Here is a 20,000-nt window from a genome sequence, read left to right as displayed (position 1 = left end):
TCTCCCTCTTTCTCCCTCTGTCTCTGTCTGTCTCTGTCTGTCTGTCTGTCTGTCTGTCTGTCTGTCTGTCTGTCTGTCTGTCTCTCTCTCTCTCTCTCTCTCTCTCTCTCTCTTTTAACAATTTTTACATTTAGTCAAGTTTGTACTAAATGTTTTAACATCGAGGGGGGAATCGAGACGAGGGTCGTGGTGTATGTGCGTGCGTGTGTGTGTGTGTAAATGTGTGTGTGTCTGTCTGTGTGTGTGTGTAGAGCGATTCAGACTGAACTACTGGACCAATCTTTATGAAATTTGACATAAGAGTTCCTGGGTATGAAATCCCCGAACATTTTTTTCATTTTTTTGATAAATGTCTTTGATGACGTCATATCCGGCTTTTCGTGAAAGTTGAGGCGGCACTGTCACGCCCTCATTTTTCAACCAAATTGGTTGAAATTTTGGTCAAGTAATCTTCGACGAAGCCCGGACTTCGGTATTGCATTTCAGCTTGGTGGCTTAAAAATTAATTAATGACTTTGGTCATTAAAAATCTGAAAATTGTAAAAAAAAATAAAAAAAAAAATTTATAAAACGATCCAAATTTACGTTCATCTTATTTTCCATCATTTTCTGATTCCAAAAACATATAAATATGTTATATTTGGATTAAAAACAAGCTCTGAAAATTAAATATATAAAAATTATTATCAAAATTAAATTGTCGAAATCAATTTAAAAACACTTTCATCTTATTCCTTGTCGGTTCCTGATTCCAAAAACATATAGATATGATATGTTTGGATTAAAACACGCTCAGAAAGTTAAAACGAAGAGAGGTACAGAAAAGCGTGCTATCCTTCTCAGTGCAACGAATACCCCGCTCTTCTTGTCAATTCCACTGCCACTGGCACTGCCTTTGCCACGGGCGGTTTCAGTGACGATGCTACGAGTATACGGTCTTGCTGCGTTGCGTTGCGTTCAGTTTCATTCTGTGAGTTCGACAGCTACTTGACTAAATGTTGTATTTTCGCCTTACGCGACTTGTTAATTTTTCAATTAGCTCAGTTGGTAGAGCACTGGACTTGTGATCGGAAGGTCGCAGGTTCGAATTCGGGCCGGGACGGACACGGGTCAACTTTATGTGCAGACCCAGAGACTTAAGCCATGTCCCACCCCCGTGTCATCACAATGGCACGTAAAAAACCTTGGTCATTCTGCCATAAGTGCAGGTGGCTGAATACACCTAAACACGCAGACACCTGGGTAGCGCGACTCCGTTGCTGCTAGCTTTCCACTGGGAGGAAGCGACCCGAATTTCCCAGCGATGGGACAATAAAGTAATGAAAAAGGAAAAAGGAAAATGAAATTGTGTGTCTGTGCATCCCAAGGACAGATTGTAAGAAAATACTTGGACGTGACACCCTTTTCTGTGCTTTATATATTCCCCCTGAAGGGTCACCTTACCATAACAAAGATGTTTATGCTGAACTAGAAGAGGTGTATATACAGTTTGGGTTAGATAATGATTATGTTTGTCTGTTAGGAGACTTAAATTCCCGCACTGGTCATCTGAGTGAAATGTTGCATGAAGATGATCAGCATTCAGAAGGTTTTGTTGATAATGACTTGTTTGACTCTGATGAGGTTGGTACTCTAATAGGTGAGCGGGCCTCACAGGATAATAATACTAATAACCTTGGTTTTAAATTGATTGATTTTTGTAAAATGACTGGCTTAGTTATTGCTACTGGTAGAGTTTTGGCGATGATTCAGGGGTTGGTAAATGCACATGTAAGGATAAGAGCGTTGTTGATTATTGCATCCTGTCAAAAGATTTGTTCTCGAAAGTTAATTATTTTTCTGTGATGGAATTTTGTGAAATGTATTCTGATGTACACTGTCCTGTTGTTTTGCATTTATTAAAACATAATGAAGTACGCGCTAATGATTGTCTAGCAGAAGTTGTGAAAAAAAACAAAAATGAAGATTTGCTGTCTAAAGGTAGAGAAAAGGATAACAAGTACACAAAACCAAAATGGGACAATAACATAACAATGGGACCGAGTTAGCTTTTGTAGTTAATCTGAATGAGGATGATATTTATACTGTTGAAACTAAATTACAAAATATGCTAGCTACAAGTGAGAGTACGACAACAGATGACGTTGATAGTGTTACTAATAAGATTTGTGATATTTTAAATTGTTCTGCTGAGAAAATCGGTGTAATTAAAGAACAAAAATTTATGAAAAAGCCACGTTCAAAGAAATTTAAACTACAACAACCATGGTTTAGTGCAATTTGCAAAGAGAAAAGAAAAATATTTTTACATGCGAAAAACAAAGCAAGACGGTTTAAAAATGTGTTCAATGAAGATGAAAAAAAGAGTGCTTTTAACGAATACAAAAAGACAATAAAAAAAATAAAATGCAAGTCGTATCATAATGAGTTCGTTAAAACTTTGAGAAAGTTAAGAAGTACTGACCCGAAAGCATACTGGAATCTTCTAAATAAAAATAAAAAGAATAATTCCAAAACTAACTATCCAACTTGTTCTGAGTTTTTCGAACATTTCACTAAACTACAAGAGTGTGATGAAAATGAAATGGATGATAGTAATGAACATTTAAATGAAGCAAGTAATGAATTTCTTAATGCGCCTTTTACAAAGGAGGAAGTTATCAAATGTATAGACAAGCTAAAAAACAATAAGGCATGCGGTCAGGATAAAATAATTAATGAGTATTTAAAAGCGTCACATGATCGAATGATTGATATTTATGTATTGTTGTTTAATGTTGTTTTGCAGTCAGGAAAGGTTCCAACACAATGGGCCGTAGGTGAAATTATTCCATTGTACAAAAATAAAGGCTCTCAAGCTGACCCCACAAATTATAGAGGAATTACTATACTCAGCTGCTTCGGAAAACTTTTCAGTGCAATTTTAAATGATAGGTTATCAAACTTTTTGGAGAGTAATAACAAATTCGGTCAAGAACAAACAGGTTTCCGCACAGGTTTTTCAACACTAGACCATGTTTTTACTTTGCATTGTATATTAAAAAATTTTCTCAACAAAAAGAAGCGACTGTTTTGTGCATTTGTAGACTATGAAAAAGCGTTTGATAAAGTTCGCCGTGCATTTTTATGGGAGAAATTAGTTAGTTCTGATGTTAATGGGAAGTTTTTAAAAACTGTAAGAAATTTGTATGAAAATGCCAAGTCTTGTGTTAAAGTTAATAGTGAGTGTTCTGGATATTTTCCCAGTTTGTGTGGAGTTAGACAAGGGGAAAACTTGTCACCGTTGTTTTTTGCTCTATTTTTAAATGATCTAAAGCCTTTTCTGTTGGAAAACAGTAATGGTTTACAATCTATGTCAAGAGAGGCTATTGTGGCTGGAATGGATGATACGGATGTAAATGCTTTGTTTCAAATGTTTTTATTACTGTATGCGGATGATACTGTGATCTGCTCAGAGTCTGAAAAAAACCTGCAAGAATGTTTAAACAAAATGCACGAATACTGTTTAAAATGGCGTCTAAATATTAATGTAAACAAAACGAAAGTTATAGTTTTTTCCAGAGGTAAAATTAGAAATAAACCACTGTTTACGTACAATGGCAATTTAATCGAAGTAGTGTTTGATGTAATGTACTTGGGCCTTAAGATTAATTATAATAATACATTTTCAGTCGCACAGAAGAATCTATATGATCGTGCCTCAAGGGCAATGTTTGTTCTTTTGCGCACTTGTAGACAATTGTCACTACCTTTTTGTTTGTTTGTTTGTTTGCTTAACGCCCAACCGACCACGAAGGGCCATATCAGGGCGGTGCTGCTTTGAATTGTCACTACCTGTGGACATACAAGTTGACCTGTTCGATAAAATGATTGCTCCAATTTTATTGTATGGATGTGAAGTATGGGGTTTTGGTTCCTGTGAACTTGCTACTAAACTTCAATTGCGTTTTTATAAAATTGTTTTCAAACTAAAAAAATCAACTCCAAATGCTATGATATTTGGTGAACTTGGAAGATATCCACTAGATGTTAATATGAAATGTAGAATGCTTTGCTATTGGTATAAACTGATTAGTCCTATTCATAAAAATAAATTTTCAAGTATTGTGTATTGCTTTACTTATAAATTGTATATCAACAAGATGATTGAATCCAAGTACTTATGTTTCATTGAAAAAACCTTAAATGAAATTGGTCTCTCTGGCCTTTGGACTTCTCAAGAAAATATTCAATACTCAAGCACATGGTTTAAAAAGAAAGTAAAAAGAAGCTTATATGACCAGTATATCCATAAATGGTTTACAGAAATTGGAACAAAAAATATGTTTTGGAATTATTGAATGTTCAAAGATATTTTTGCATGTGAAGACTACGTCACAACCCTGCCATATCAGCAATGTGTTTCAATGATGAAGTTTAGAACATTAAACAACAATTTGCCTGTACAGAAAGAACGTTATCATCCCGAGGTCAGAAAGAACTTGCACCAAATGTGTATCGCATGACATAGGTGATGAATTCCATTATTTATTTGTCTGTGATTTTTTCAAAGAAGAAAGAGCTGAGTTGTTACCACCTTACTATTGGAAAAAACCTAATGCACTTAAATTTAAAAAGTTGTTTGCTACTAAGAAAAAGAAATTGCTAAAGAATATTTTGGACTTTACTAATAGAATTTGTAACAGTTTTTCATAATTTTTTTATTTTTTTATTTTTTTATTTATTTATTATATTAGCATATATCATGATTGTATTGATTGTATTTATTGTTCAAAATGCCCCCATGGGTTATGGACTAATAAACTTGAACTTGAACTTGAACTTGTTAAAACATTTAGTCAAAACTTGACTAAATGTAAAAAGAAATCGGTTTCCTTGCCAGACAAGGAAACTCAAGGCATCCTGTCAGGGATAGAATGAGCCGAACTCATTTTGACCTGAGTTCAGGATGAGTTCGGTATAAACTGATCATCAAACCATGATGCAAGATTTATTGTTAAATTAATAGTTCCCACTGATTGTGCATACACCAACAACTTAAGTGGCAAAACTTACTGACAATTTTAAAGGTCTAAGCCTGAAAGATAATGAATGAGGTGGGGGACAGCAAAACGAAATAGACCACACATGGAAAGAGTGGAAGGTTGCTGGGGTCGATTGCATCAGACAGACTATACGGGTACATAGGGTATCAAACTTATGACAATGCGGGGTGCAAGCTATAATTGTCACACACTCACAGAGAACAAACGCTCAGAGAGAAAGAGAGAGAGAAAGAGAGAGAGAGAGAGAGAGAGAGAGAGAGAGAGAGAGAGAGAGAGAGAGAGAGAGAGAGAGAGAGAGAGGGAGGGAGAGAGAAAGGGAGGGAGAGAGAGAAAGAGAAAGAGAAAGACAGAGAGAGAGAGAGAGAGAGAGAGAGAACTCTGAACTCTGAACATTTATTGAATAAACACAAGGGGGAGAGAGAGAGAGAGAGAGAGAGAGAGAGAGAGAGAGAAAGAGAGAAAGAGAAAGAGAGTTGACAGTGGATTATTACCTCACATGCCATTGGCCCCTGGAAAGGGGTTAATATAATTATGTAGTGACAACTTTACGTAAAGCTTGCAGCGTGGGAAAACACCATAATATGGTGATGAATAAGACCAGTACATAGCTGCATTCTGCTCCTGTTATAGCGCACGGCGGGTACAACGTTTCCCCAATGTGCAGCAAAGCGGGACGACACAAGGGTCCGGGTAGGATTGTACCAGTCACCATGGCCTGCCTTTAATGACAGCAAGTGATGTGTAGAATTCTTTTCTCTGAGCCTCAGCGTACTCGTCATCATGGATTACCTTTTTACCTCAGGCCTAAAAAAAATAGGTGTGGTTACGGTAACCCGACCTACCCTATTTTTTTTATTACATTTGTCAAAAAAATACCCAAAAAAAACCCAAGTAAACGAGTGCAGAAAACGCAATGAAAGCGAAAGCGCCCGAGTTATTTCCCTGTCAAGTAGGTTTAATTTGTACACATTAGAAAAAAAAAGTTTTAAAAAAAAGGGATTGCCTACCTTCCTACCCTATTTTTTTTTTTGCTATGTTACCGTAACCACACCTATTTTTTTTTTTTTTGGGGGGGGGGGCCTTATGCAGACTTGTTTACTCTGAGCGTCAGCCTACCTGTCCGGCCCCTGTTGTTATTCACCCCCCCCCCCTCACCCCACACATACATAAACACACACCTTGGATTATTTCTTTTATAAACAGAGAGATTGCGAGAGACAGAGATAGACAGACAGACAGACAGACAGGGAGAGTCAGCGATACAATCAATCAATATGTCAATCAATATGAGGCTTATATCGCGCGTATTCCGTGGGTACAGTTCTAAGCGCAGGGATTTTTTTAATTTTTTTAATTTTTTTATTTTATGCAATTTATATCGCGCACATATTCAAGGCGCAGGGATTTATTTATGCCGTGTGAGATGGAATTTTTTACACAATACATCACGCATTCACATCGGCCAGCAGATCGCAGCCATTTCGGCGCATATCCTACTTTTCACGGCCTATTATTCCAAGTCACACGGGTATTTGGTGGACATTTTTAGCTATGCCTATACAATTTTGCCAGGAAAGACCCTTTTGTCAATCGTGTGATCTTCAACGTGCACACCAAATGTAGTGGACACGAAGGGATCTCGGTTTTTCGTCTCATCCAAAAGACTAGCACTTGAACCCACCACCTAGGTTAGGAAAGGGGGGGAGAAAATAGCGGTCTGACCCAGGGTCGAACACGCAATTCAACTTCTCGATTCCGAGCGCAAGTGCGTTACCACTCGGCCACCCAGTCCTTATACATTGAGACAGACAGAGAAACAGAAAGGAGGAGGGGGGGGGGGATTGAGGGAAAGAGGGGGTGAGGGAAAGAGGGGAGGGGAGGTGAGAGATCGAGAGAGACAAAGACTAAGACGGTTGGGTAGTTATTGTTGTTTAACGCCCACTTGACTAAATGTAAAAACCAATGTCTGAATCTCGCATGTTTCATGATCCGCTAACTTCGATCATTATCTTTAGTTCACTGAGACTCGGCATGTAACCTCTACGTATCCTACTCATGTGTGGGTAGCATACCACACAACGTCATAAAGCCTGAATGGTTTAAGATACAAGAAAACGGCCAAACTACTTTATCCCCAAAACATTGTAGCTAACTCATGACATTACAGCATGTGCAAACTGCATACGTGGGAAGCGTGCAAAGGTCAAACGTACCAATATTCCACAAAAAGTAAGAATCTTAAAGAGTTAATGATGCTGAAGCAACTGTATAAATTGCATTTAAGCAAATATAGTATCGTGGGTACAAAGGAAAATATATACTGAACATTCTTCATCTACCAAATGTTAAGAGCATGATGTTTGGCGCCTCTCTGAGCAACAAATATACAGCCACCCACCTCACGTTTTTCTCACGAGCTAATGCGAACCGTATCTTTTGTGTTACGCCAACAAAACACGATGTATCTATTTTTCCGGCGTGAAGATATAAGACTCATCACGGCCACGCGATAAGTGTGCCCGGATCCTCGAGACGTCTCACTCTACTGCACATACGGGTCGCTAAGTACTCATCGCGGTGGTGGGGGGTTGAGCGAACTTGGATTAGCACAAATACAGATTTAAAAAAAATATAACTGCACATCCAAATCGCGATGAACTCGCGATGAACTCAGCCGAGGACCTTACTCGGCAGAAATGCAATTATGTATGCGTTTTGAAAACTGAAACATTTACGCAGGAAAGAAACTGGGTCTCTCTCTCTCTTTATGTTTCTATTTGTTTACCTCTATCTGTCTGTCTAACCGGCACGGTTGGCCTAGTCGTAAGGCGTCCGCCTAGTGATCGGGAGGTCGTGGGTTCGAACCCCGGCCGGGTCATACCTAAGACTTTAAAATTGGAAATCTAGTGGCTGCTCCGCCTGGCGTCTGGCATTATGGGGTTAGTGCTAGGACTGGTTGGTCCGGTGTCAGAATAATGTGACTGGGTGAGACATGAAGCATGTGCTGCGACTTCTGTCTTGTGTGTGGCGCACGTTATAAGTCAAAGCAGCACCGCCCTGATATGGCCCTTCGTGGTCGGCTGGGCGTTAAGCAAACAAACAAACAAAATCTGTCTGTCTGCCTCTGTCCCAGTCCGGTATCGCCATAAAGGCTAAAGGGGCGTTTAACAACAATAACTACCCAACCGTCTTCCCTCCCCTCCCTCATCCCCTCTTTCCCTCCCCTTTCTGTTTCTGTGTCTCAATGTCTCGCTGACTGACTCTCCTTGTCTGTCTGTCTATATCTGTCTCTCTGTTTATAAAAGAGATAATCCAAGGTGTGTATGTATGTTTGTGTGAGTGTGTGTGTGTGTGTGGGGGGGGGGGGGGGTTGGATAACAACAGGTAGGCTGACGCTCAGAGTAAACAAGTCTGCATAACACTGGTGGACGAAAAGGTAATCCATGATGACGAGTACGCTGAGGCACAGAGAAAAGAATTCTACTTTTTTTTTTAGAGAGAATTAATGTCCAATGTCCTACAGGCATGGTTTGTCAGCCTCTTAAGGACAGGACTGGGTTGATATGATAAAAATAAAATAAAAACCAGAGGAAAGGAAAAGGGTAAGGCCGATATGACGTCATCAAAGACATTTATCAAAAAAATGAAAAAAACGTCCGGGGATATCATACATAGGAACTCTCATGTCAAATTTCATAAAGATCAGCCCAGTAGTTTACTCTGAATCGCTCTACACACACAGACACAGACACACACATAGACACAGACACAGACACACACACACACAGACACACACATAGACACACACACAGACACACACACACAGACACACACACAGACACACACACACACACACACACACACACAGACACACACACAGAGTAGGTTAAGGTGGACGTATTCTCAAAAAGACAAGACAAGACAAGACAATTGACAAGACAAGACAAGGACAAGACAAGACAAGACAAGACAAGACAATACAATACAATTGACAAGACAAGGACAAGACAAGACAAGACAAGACAATTGACAAGACAAGGACAAGACAAGACAAGACAAGACAAGACAAGACAAGGACAAGACAAGACAAGACAAGACAAGACAATTGACAAGACAAGGACAAGACAAGACAAGACAAGACAAGACAAGACAAGACAAGACAAGACAATTGACAAGACAAGACAAGACAAGGACAAGACAAGACAAGACAAGACAAGACAAGACAAGACAAGACAAGGCAAGACAGGATAAGATAAGATGAGATAAGATTAAACAAAATAAGATTAGATAGGAAAAAAATAATGCCAACAAATCATAATACATAAATATTGATTTGTTTTTCGGCACATCATCGCATTGCTTTCACCACAGAGACATAAAGTCAACGATCGAAAAAAGAGCAAAACCATACATTAATCAAATCAAACATATGACATATAATTAACTTGTACACATTTATTACAAGATTTTCAGAGAACTACTGAACGCCTTCTTTCTTCACAAGTCAGTGCTAATTTTACCTGACAGTGCCACTAGCAGCACAAACAGCGAAGTGTATTGCGTCATCGTCTGAAATGAAGAAAGAAGAAGATAAAAAAACAAAAACGAATCCCGATACATAAATATAGGTTTACAGGTTTACTTTCAGTTACCCCCTTCCTCCTCCTGCTCTTTCTTCACACACACACACACACTAACACACACACACACACACACACACACACACACACACACACACACACACACACACACACACACACCACGACCCTCGTCTCGATTCCCCCTCTATGTTAAAAGATTTAGTCAAAACTTGACTAAATGTCAAAACCAATGTCTGAATCTCGCATTTTTCATGATCCGCTAACTTCGATCATTATCTTTAATTCACTGAGACTCGGCATGTAACCTCTACGTATCCTACTCATGTGTGGGTATCATACCACACAACGTCATAGCGCCTGAGTGGTTTAAGATACAAGAAAACGGCCAAACTACTTTATCCCAAAAACATTGTAGCTAACTCATGACATTACAGCATAGAAACTGCATACGTGGGAAGCGTGCAAATGTCAAACGTACCAATATTCCACAAAAAGTAAGAATCTGGAAGAGTAAATGATGCTGAAGCAACTGTTAAAATCGCATTTAAGCAAATATAGTATCGTGGGTACAAAGGAAAATATGTAGAGGTTACATGCCGAGTCTCAGTGATTATTAAAAATAATGGTCGAAGTTAGCGGATCATGAAAAATGCGAGCTTCAGCGAGCTTTTTCATGACCGCGAACTGAGACCATTATTTTTTATAATCACTGAGACGAGGTGTGTAACCTCTTTATTCCTCCTTTCTTCAGTTATTCAAAGAAAAGAGGAGGTTTTTTGCGAAAGTTTGATGGAATCCTATTCACTCAACCAGTCAACCTGCGCAGGCGATTGATTAATGCGCGGTTGTACAGTTCCGTGCAAATCATTCCATTCTGTTAAAGGGCAGCTGTCGGGTTGCCTGGCCTCAAAATCTGTTCATTAGAATGAGTTCTCATGTAACTGAAACTATACTTAAAAGTTACTTGGTGATTTTGACAGCTTGATAACACAAGTCCGAAGACTTTAGACATGCTACAATGTCTTTAATCGAAGAAAGTTTGCATTCTTGGCCGAGTCAATGCAGCCCGCTCGAAAATTACTTCCCTTGGACGCGTGACGTCAGCCGCGGAATCGCCCGGGTTGAACGGTGCTCTCTTTATGCCGTGTAATGGGCGCAATCGGGTTGTCTAATCAAGCCCTCAAGCATACTTCACGGGTAGGTGAAGAGAAACTTAGGATGGGGTGACTTCTCCCAGGCCAAAATTTCGCAGTAAAAAACGGAGTTCATAACATGTCTTCTGTCCCCCTCCTGCTTTTGTTCCACTTGAACCCTGTTTTTGTTCAACTTATTGGCAGATATTGTCACGCGTCGAGGAACACAAACACACACACACACAAACACACTCACACACAGACACACAGACACACAGACACACAGACACACACACACACACACACACACACACACACGTGTTATCACACATATACAGACACACACACACACACACGTGTTATCACACACACACACACACACACACACACACACACACACACACACACACACACACACACACACGATAACCATCACAAACACAGTTTGACAAATTCATCTTTGATTTTTTGCGGCCGAACCCCTCTCCCCCATTTTCCACACTAGATCCACTGTTTTATCTTTGTCTCCGTCTCTCTTCCCTTTATCTTATCTCATCTATCTACTTGAGTGAGTAACTGAAGATGTATTATCATCATCTCTTTCCTAGATTTTCCCACCGACAGAGTTGGCTTTTGTCTTGAATTCAGTACCTCACACGTACACGGTAATTGGTGTGACACCTCAAGCGGACCTTCTTCATAAGTGTACAGTGTCTGCTGACAAGGGACACGAGGGTCTGTGGTTGAGCAACTTTATGGTTTAACCGGGTGGACTGGAGGAGTAGCAACAGCATGTGAACCACTTTAGAAATGACTTGTAAAGGTTGCAGTCGGTCAGATCAAAGAAGAGAAAATGTGAACGTGGGTCTTGAGAAGATATTACCATCCTAATACTTTACTTTGTGCAAGAACCAATCACGCGTACAGCATTACAGATGTCCAGCTGTAGTCTACATTGTACTGAGCGAGTTTTCGCGAGGAACAGGGTTGAGCTACGGTAGGGTCACTGCGCATGTCTGGTTTTTTTCTTCGCGGAAACGCTGTTGGGTTGTGTCCAGTCGCGTCCCTTGCAACAAGATGGCGACAAGCGCGTTACGGATTTACTGTTGTGGAGAGTTGATGGACGACGATGATTAACAAGCAGTACTGTTTTATTGTTGATGTGAATGTAATGCCAAAACATCGAACTATCGATTCGAACGTCAATGAAGAAGTGAGCGTGAAAATCGAGCGCAAAACAGCCGGGTAGAAGTTCAGGGCACTAAAGTACATTTGAGCCGAAATCGCACCCAAACTCCTGTTGACCTCATTTCTTCCCAAAATAAACATCACTGCTAAAATAAAATGCATTAAAACCAAGACAGTATCCAACCCAGTATCCTTAATTTTTAAAAGGCTAAGTGATTTACAACAAATGTCTTCTCACAATCCGTAACTTTGTCAAAAAATATTTGCAGAAGTTTCTCACCTCGCCTTGGCAGCCATCTTGGAACTGGAGAGACCCTACGCAGGAAGCAAGGTTGAAAGTTGGTTAACCGGTGACGTCACTCCAGTCGTACCGGACCGAGTTTTTGCGACCTCCGGTTCGACTCGAGTCACCTTATAGTTGACGCTAAAACTCGCTGACTGTAAACTTCACAGCGGCCTTATCGGCTTCCTCGAGTGACGTCACAGCAAGGCTAACGCTGCGGCGTCTTTCTTGTGCTGACAGAGTTGTCGGTCGCGGATTTTGAGTCGTTTCGGCCTGCCAACTGCTTCGTTTTTTTGCGGATTGTGAGAACTAGCAGAAAGTTTCACGCATTTTAATGGTTTCAAACTAATGATGAAAGTGTCTTCTTCTGGACCAAATCAACAGTCTTTAGTTGAATCAACTCGGAAAACTCTTAAACGCGTTTTTGCACGCGACTCCGCGCATTTTTGAGACCAGGCAACTCGACAGCTGCCCTTTAAAAAACTGTATGAAGTTCAGTTTTCTGGGGAAAATAGTGTATGAAACCGCTTTATGTTGTTTAAATTGATGAGATGTGTACATTTGGTTGCGTGTGATCTGTTTATTAAATGAAATATTGTTGAAAACTGACCGTCGGATTGCAGTTTGTTGTCGAAGAAACTGAGTGAAAAGAAGGGGAACTACTCTTGTCGCTAGACAAAGTATGAGTTACTTGCTTGGGAAATTGCTTGTGATGAACGTTTGAGCACGGCAGATCTAGATTCAGAAAACAACCGAACTCATGGATTTTATATGGAGATTCATGTGTTCAGGCCTGTAGTTGTTAATTTAAATGCGGTATGTTTGTATTGTTTGCTCCAGAAATGTATACTTCGTACATTAGAGCGTTCGGAACTTTTCAGTCGCAAAAAGTAGTACCGAAACAGAACAACTTCTCAACCCATTGCACTATCGAGGATTCAGGTTGTTGCTGGCTCGTTATTTGTTTGGTTGCTGGGTCATTATCGAAAAATAACTAGCTCTACAAGTTTACAGAGGTAAAGAAGCAGAGGGGCGAATAAATACTGAACATTCTTCATCTACCAAATGTTAAGAGCATGATGTTTGGCGGCTCTCTGAGCAACAAATATACAGCCACCCACCTCACGTTTTTCTCACGAGCTAATGCGAACCGTATCTTTTGTGTTACGCCAACAAACCGTAACTTGGATTAGCACAAATACAGATAAAAAAAAAATGTATTTGTGTGTAAGTTGATACGTTTACGTCGGACAAACGCTGCTGTCTTTCATATTTCTGCAACCCCGTTGATTGAGTCATGACTTGCTATAATTACGACTACGCTGACGTTCGGCGAAGCAAACACAGGGCGTAAAAACAGGCTGGCCTTTTTGAAAGGAGTAAGCTTACCCGGACTCTTGTTCGTCTTATATAACTGCACATTCAACTCGCGATGAACTCAGCCAAGGACCTTACTCGGCAGAAATGCAATTATGTATAAATATTTATTTATCCAAGCGGAGCGCGGGTGGAGCCCGCGCGTAGCGAGGTAGGTTTTTTTTTCATCTCCCAGCACTGAAAATTTTTTTGCCAAGTGGTGTCTGTCTGGACATTGTTCTAGAATTCATCTTTTAGCACAATATTAGCGACACTGTTTGGACAATTCTATTAAAATTAGGCGTACAAACTGATTTTGTTTCGGGGAATCCTCTCAGAGGATCAGAATTTTCATATAATATCATCGGAAGCTGTTACAACGGGAAAATGTGAAACTTTTGTCACTTTTTAACATGGAATTTCATCTTTGAGCGTTTCAAGCGGACTTTAATAAAATAGTTATTTGCGAATTAAGCAGCGGAAGACACTCACCGGTTCAACATGTGTATGGTCATTAAACCTCAAAACATTTCAGTAAGTGGTTTAGACAAACACCTCGGACATGTGAGGGTGACTGGTTTGTAGCTGAAGAGTTTTTTTTCTAAAGTGTGTTCTAAATACAAATGACGTACTGGTAATGATGTAATGAGTTGTTCTAATCTTGTTCTTGGAACTCTTGCTGTTCCAAGCTTGTTCTTAGCAAGTCTTGGTGACGAGAACAAAGACTATCAATGAAATCTTTAGAAATAACCTCTGACAACGACGACGATGACGACGACGACGACGATAACAACAACAACAACAAATGACATCGACGACGACAACAACAACAACAACAACAACAACAACAACAACAACAACAACAACAACAAAAACAACAACACGAGAACAACAACAATCACGACAACGAACATGACAACAACAACACCAACAACTACGACGACAACTACAACGACTGGGTTATGATGACATCACCAATGATTTAAAGGCCGTTAAAAAATCGTTAAATCCTATTTCTTCACTGATTCTTATGAAATTTTAAAGGTAGGTTTGTTGTCCCCAACTTATTTTCACTCCATACTTTTCCAGAAGAAAAACATAATTTTGGCAGTTAAAAACCGTTAAATTTCAATTCTTCACCGATATTTATGAAATTTTGTGGGTAGGTTCGTTGTCCCCAACTGATTTTCACTCTATACTTTTCCAGAAGAAAGACATAATTTTGGCAGTTAAAAAACGTTAAATTTCAATTCTTCACCTATCTTTATGAAATTTAGTGGGTGGGTCCGTTGTCCCAAACTGAATTTTAAGACATACTTTTCCAGACAAAAAACCTTATTTTTGGCAGTTAAAAACCGTTAAATCTCAATTCTTCATCGATATTTATGAAATTTTGTGGGTAGGTTCGTTGTCCCCAACTGATTTTCACTCCATACTTTTCCAGAAGAAAAACATAATTTTGGCAGTTAAAAACCGTTACATTTAAATTTTCACCTATCTTTATGAAATTTAGTGGGTGGGTCCGTTGTCCCAAACTGAATTTCAAGACAAACTATTCCAGTCAAAAAAACTTATTTTTGGCAGTTAAAAACCGTTAAGTCTCAATTCTACACCGATATTTATGACATTTTGTGGGTAGGTTTGTTGTCAGATTTGACATGATGGCAGAATTGAAAGTGTGAGATATCCTGATGTTTCACAATTTATGCTGCATAATTCAGCCCCGGCCATAGGCGCTTGAATTTTAGGTGGAGTTGGGTTTTTTTTCAGCCCAAACCAGTAACCCCCACATGGTTTTCATGTCCCTTTCTGAGAGACTTCAAGAAGTTTCAATTTGACGTCATGATTAGCCTGCCGCATTAGCAAGTATGAAAACACGTCATCGATGACACATTTTAAGAGAGAGAGAGAGAGAGAGAGAGAGAGAGAGAGAGAGAGAGAGAGAGAGAGAGAGAGAGAGAGAGAGAGAGAGAGAGAGAATCATGTACACACAGATGGACGACTTCGCTTGGGGTATGTACTGCCCGGCAGTACACATCTACTTTATTTATTTGTTTAATTATTTATTATGAGAGCGTATATAGCGCGAACCACAATTAACTGTGCTCTCCGCGCTTTACATATTAATTTCTGCCGTGGGAAATGGAATATTTTACAGACAGACGAACAGACATTTTTTACACACAATATATAACGCATTCACATCGGCCAGTAAACCTCAAGCCATTACGGCGAATATTTACTTTTCACGGCCTATTATTCCAAGTCACATGGGTATTTGGTGGACAATCCCTATGCCTATACAATATTGCCAGGAAAGACCCTTTTGTCAATCGTTGGATCTTTAACGTGCACACCAAATGTTGTGTACACAAAGGGACCTCGGTTTTTCGTCTCATCCGAAAGACTATAGCACTTGAACCCACCACCTAGGTTAGGAAAGGGAGAAAATTGCTAACGCCCTGACCCAGGGTCGAACTCGCAACCTCTCGCTTCCGAGCGTAAGTGCGTTACCACTCGGCCACCCAGTCCACATATATAAAAAATATAACTGCACATCCAAATCGCGATGAACTTGCGATGAACTCAGCCGAGGACCTTACTCGGCAGAAATGCAATTATGTATGTGTTTTGAAAACTGAAACATATCTCTCTCTCTTTATGTTTCTATTTGTTTACCTCTATCTGGCTGTCTGACCGGCACGGTGGCCTAGTGGTAAGGCGTCCGCCCCGTGATCGGGAGGTCGTGGGTTCGAACCCCGCCCGGGTCATACCTAAGACTTTAAAATTGGCAATCTAGTGGCTGCTCCGCCTGGCGTCTGGCATTATGGGGTTAGTGCTAGGACTGGTTGGTCCGGTGTCAGAATAATGTGACTGGGTACGTGGGCCATGAAGCCTGTGCTGCGACTTCTGTCTTGTGTGTGGCGCACGTTATAAGTCAAAGCAGCACCGCCCTGCAACAGGGGTAGGACAGGTAGGCTGACGCTCAGAGTAAACAAGTCTGCATAACACTGGTGTTTGAAAAGGTAATCCATGATGACGAGTACGCTGAGGCTCAGAGAAAAGAATTCTAGTTTTTTTTAGAGAGAGAATTAATGTCCAATGTCCTACAGTTTATTTCGTTTTGCTGCCCCCCACCTCATTCATTATCTCCTAGGCTTAGAGCTTTACAGAGGCAAAGATTGTGCAATCTGCACGAAGATAGAGACGTACGACGTTTCAAGATGACGTCAAGACAAAGATTTGACTGTAAGACGTTGCAAGACGAAGATGGTGACGTAAGTCGTTTCAAGATGGTGTCAAGACGAAGATTTAAACGAAGATCGAGACGTAAGACGTTTCAAATGGCGTCAAGACGAAGATTTGAACGAAGATCGAGACGTACGACGTTTCAAGATGACGTCAAGACAAAGATTTGACTGTAAGACGTTTCAAGACGAAGACGGTGACGTAAGTCGTTTCAAGATGGTGTCAAGACGAAGATTTAAACGAAGATCGAGACGTAAGACGCTACAAGATTTGAACGTAAGACGTTTCGAGACGTTCTCAGACTGGGTGAGACATGAAGCCTTTCCTGCGACTTCTGCCTTGTGTGTGGCGCACGTTATATCTCAAAGCAGCACCGCCCTGATAATTATGGCCCTTCGTGGTCGGCTGGGCGTTAAGCAAACAAACAAACAAATACGCACATAGACAGACGGACACATTTACACACTCATACACACACAAACATACACACAAACTCATGCACACACACATTCACACACACACACACTCTTTCTCCCTCTCTCTCAGTCTTTCTTACAAACACACACACACACCACACACACTCACACACACACGAGTACAGACTCATGCACGCGTGCACACACACACAATACACACACACATACACACTCACACACACACTAACACTAACACATGTGCACAAAATGAACACACACACACACACACACACACACACACACACACACACACCGCGCGAGAGAAAAAGACTACAGGGAGGCATGACGTCATGATGCATTAATTGACGTCAAAGACTTTTGACCGTGACGTAATCTTCTTACGCGAGCTTTATCCATAGTCTTGAACAACCACCCACACCAAGTCTTGGAAACTACAGAATTTCTACCCGTCCAAAGCGGCCTTGGGTGGCGTTTGCTCAAAAAATGGGGGCGACTATTGCACCCACCGTATTTTTGTTAGTATGGTCCCCATTTTTGGTGAACTTCCATCTCCAACTGTAGCACGTAGCCGGGCACAGAGAATCCTTCTTTATCATGTATTATCGGTATGAAAATGCGTTCGTGGGATTCCTCCAGCTTCGCTGGGATTAAACAAACAAAAACACACGCGGATTCGCGTGCAGGCATTTACGCACACGGCAAATATTCGATAATGTAGCCTAATTTGCTTTGGTCTGTCCTTTCTGACATGAATCTGTTGCACACAAAAGCAAACGGAACACAGCAAATCCACAGCTGTGTTCTTACACTTTATCACAAACATCCTAGACAATAACAAAGAGGCGAAGCATTCAAGGCTCCCGTAAGAAATCGACAAACAGTAACACAAACTCAATCACTCCGTCACACACACACACACACACACACACACACACACACACACACACACACACACACACACACACACGCAGACACCACACACACACAAACGCAGACACACACACACACACAGACACACACACACACACACACACACGCACGCACGCACACACACACACACACACACACACAGACACAGAGTTAAAACTAACGCATCATATCTACTCCATGTATAATTTTCAAAAGAAAGCAAACAGATAACATGACTGTGTATTTGTTGTTGGTGTAGTTGTCCCCGAAGGAGATCTTGTGCAATCCTCTCTCACACACACACACACACACACACACACACACAAGACCGCACAAACACGCACGCACACACAGACACACTTTTAAACTGCATCAGCATAATTATCATGGCAAAGCTTATCTACAGTCGGTAACCTACCCTAGAGATTGCGTATCAAGATAATGTATTCTTGGAATTGCCATACGACTTAGAGTTAAAGATATGGGCGTCATGGTGGTCACACTCAGACAGGTTCACATGAGGTTTCTTTCCCTGGTCCTCGCACTCTGAAGTCTATGATATTGTCCAGTTGCTATGCGTGCTTGGGCATGAACGGTCACTAAGAAGACCATTATCTCTCATAATACTGGCTGTGTGAAAGCTATTGATTAGGTCAATGACAGAAAAACCGTGTACTTCCTCACTGAAGCCCTGGGAAGCTTTTTACCAATGTCCCACTCAATTATCGGGATGTTCCTGTGGTAGCACAACCTCTTGTTTGGAGTACACTATGCCATATATGCATTATGTCTTTGTATCAGAGAGTTGTCATGTTAATTGGTAAGGACGTCCTTTCCTGAAACAAATGAAGAGTTGGATTACAACGCTGCAGTGTTTTCTGTTCTGGATTGTAGCTTGCCCGTCGTAAATCAGCAGTATATCAGGGTACTGTGTTCATTTGGAAATCTACCAACAGCTTATCTGTCTTTTCACTGCAGACACTGAGCAATAGGTACCTGCCATGTGGCCACTTTTCCACTGCTGTCCTCAGTCTTATACTTTTCATCAAGACATGTCACCATGCCGAGTGGATCTAAATTCAAAAGTCGTCATGTGGCTGAGGCATATCTGACATAGCGTCGATCTTGTTGTAGCTTATCCTCCTTTCTGAAACAAAAGGCAAAATGCGATTGGTTGTGATGACTACAACCTACACAAAAATAAACAGTGTTTTGATACTGAAAAGTCGGGTTATACAAGCCACTTTACCTATGCAGCATGGGAAACCTACACTATGCGAAACATGTCAACTGACTGCAGCAGCCTGGTTCTTAAAATAATTCTGACGGTCAACACAGTCAACACACTGTTCACAGTCGAGTCCATTTTGAGGAGCAACTGAGGTACTCTCTGGTGGTCTTGTTTGAGTGATAACGATCAACGAGGAAGAAACCAACAGAGGAAAAATGAAACCATTAACATTAACCGCAGAATAATACAGAATCACATGTGCCATTATGTGAAACAAAATTCCACAGCAAACTTTCTTTGGACGACTGTCGTTGTCTCAAAACTCGCATTCTACCTGCTGTCCAAAAGAAGCTAATCTTACGGTGTTGGTCTTTTCAATAGTCACAATGTCAGCCCTAACTCAATTCAGTTCAAGGGATACACATTCTCTTAGCCTCAACTTTCGAATCAGTATAGCGAAACAATGGGTCGCAAGGAGTGGAACACAAAGGAAAAACACGTTTCACATAGACGGACGCAACCTTAATCAGACTAGCTCAGTGCATGAGACTGAAAGCGGGGGCGGCCA

At 40.7% G+C, this 20,000-nt stretch overlaps 1 protein-coding gene and 1 non-coding gene across 7 annotated transcripts in view; both read left to right on the top strand.

The window, feature by feature from the left end:
* LOC138961517 (adhesion G-protein coupled receptor G6-like) overlaps positions 1-20,000 on the top strand; it is a 437,302-nt gene that overhangs the window by 216,582 nt on the left and 200,720 nt on the right. The window lies entirely within an intron of this gene.
* Positions 16,302-16,377, top strand: Trnat-cgu (transfer RNA threonine (anticodon CGU)). Its single transcript has one exon. It is a non-coding gene; the product is annotated as a tRNA-Thr (tRNA).

This window comes from Littorina saxatilis, linkage group LG3 (genome assembly GCF_037325665.1).
Source record: "Littorina saxatilis isolate snail1 linkage group LG3, US_GU_Lsax_2.0, whole genome shotgun sequence".
NCBI lineage: Eukaryota > Metazoa > Mollusca > Gastropoda > Littorinimorpha > Littorinidae > Littorina > Littorina saxatilis.
This window is presented reverse-complemented; position numbering and strand designations above follow the sequence as displayed.